This window comes from Oryzias melastigma, linkage group LG16 (genome assembly GCF_002922805.2).
Source record: "Oryzias melastigma strain HK-1 linkage group LG16, ASM292280v2, whole genome shotgun sequence".
NCBI lineage: Eukaryota > Metazoa > Chordata > Actinopteri > Beloniformes > Adrianichthyidae > Oryzias > Oryzias melastigma.
The window spans coordinates 7,613,130-7,615,019 of NC_050527.1; the positions used below are offsets into that span (position 1 = coordinate 7,613,130).

Below are 1,890 nucleotides of genomic sequence, written 5' to 3' on the forward strand. Positions count from 1 at the left end.
CTTTTAAAAATATTAATGATTTTATTTTGTCTCTTTTGTTTTAATAATACATATGTGATTATGGGCCATTATTTGGAAAATGTGTGTCTTTAGTGTTTTTAACAGGTTTTGTGACATTTTTCTCAATATGGAAGACATACTTAAAGAAAATTTAGCTTAAAATTGCATTTCTGGGTGTTTCTTTACTGATTTTGTTGTGAATCAGAAGCAGATAAAAAAAATTGCAGCTTTTCTTCTTCAGAATCTACTGGAATTATCCTGTTCACGGTTGAAAAATGATAGTATGTTGAAGATTTAGTGATTGACGGCTGTAAGCTAGTGCCCATGTAAACAGATGAATGATGGGAAGTGGGGATGGGATTACTCTGCACCAACAGTCCCACCCATAACTCAGACGTGAATTTCTAATGAACTGATGCCGCTCTGCAGAAACTATGTCCCAAAAAACAACACAAATGTTTGATTTTGGCTAAAACGGCCTAATAATAAACCTCTTGGAATTAGCTAATAAAATGTGTTACTGCGATATTTACGTATTTAATTAATGAGTGTTTTCCTCGTGTCCTTCTGTGAAACTTTTTGATTCATCAAGTTGGAATATTTTATCACATTGACCCAGTTAATTGTATTGTGTCTGACAGGGGTAGTAAATCATGGTGGAAGATGCATTCCCGCTGGACTCCACTGTCTGGACTTCACACACCGGCTTCCTGAGCCTCAGTGTGTCCTACTGCACGTGCTCAGCTCCACATCACACTCACGGGTTTTACCAATTACTTAAATATATTCCTTTATCGTCATTTTTAATTTATTTTGTCTTTATTTTTCCGTCTTTCTCTCACTATTGAAATTCTCTTTCACTCTGTGAATAATTGAACAGTCACGTAAGAGGGGGCTTCCGAGAACACATCCAGGCTGAGGAAAGTGATGAGGATGTTATTTGCCCATAGCTCGGCTCTGCCCCAAATATCACACACAATGTCAAGAGATCCACGTGAGTCCTTGAAATACAAGTCAGGCTTCGCCGACTTGTTGACCACAGACGGTGGGCCTGAGAATCCCTTCACTTCACGACAAGGAGAGTTATTACTTTCTAGAAATAATTTCCAGTAGCTCTGATTTCCAATGCAGGGCTGGGCACTGTGCAATTTTAATGAGCTCTGATGCTGTTTTGGGACAAGTCTGCTCTGAAATCCCCCCTGGACTTAAGGGTGAGTAAGAGCATGTGTGTGCTCGGGTCGTACCAACCAAAGAGTGTGGGTATGGAGTTGTAAAATCCCAGAGTGGCTTGGGCTCACGTGAGTCTTACTGGAGAGCAGGACTTGAGCCATGGGGGAGGGGTAATGAGTGAATGAACGCCTCATTGTATCATTCCGGTACTTTCTTGGTGGACATGAAAGCCAGAAGACACCCTTAACTTGCTAAACCTTTTAACAGGATGCAGACCCGCAATTAAAATCCACACAGCAGGGGGATAACAGGGCCAGTAAGTTCATTATGTGTAATCCTATTGATGCACAGGCTTGTATGCACACACGTGCTAGTTGCATCCTCTGGAGGAGCGAAAAAGGCCAACATTTTACTTTTAGTATTTTAGCTTGTATAATAGTTGCCAACAAATGCAAAATTCAAAATGCCCCATGGGACCTTTTAATCCATCCATTGTAGCTAGAGTCAAAAGAAAAGTTGGCATCGTAAAAATCTTGTGGTTAAAAAAAAAAAATCAGTAGCAAGGTCATGTCTCCTCCCTGTGCTACCACACATCCTCCCTCCACCCTTCTGTTATTGCCCCTTCCTTCAATTCTCAACGAGATGAAACGGGGGGGTGTGTGCAGGAGCAGGGTAGGGGCTTCTCGGCTAAAAACTGCATGGATACAAGGGGGGGCCGGT

The 1,890-nt window shown here is 41.4% G+C and overlaps 1 long non-coding RNA gene across 1 annotated transcript; it reads left to right on the plus strand.

Annotated features, from left to right (window-relative positions):
• Positions 1 to 15: 15 nt before the first annotated feature.
• On the plus strand, positions 16 to 1,723 carry LOC112143930. Its single transcript, XR_002918822.2, has 2 exons — positions 16 to 763; positions 881 to 1,723. It is a non-coding gene; the product is annotated as an uncharacterized LOC112143930 (long non-coding RNA).
• The last annotated feature ends 167 nt before the right edge of the window (positions 1,724 to 1,890 follow it).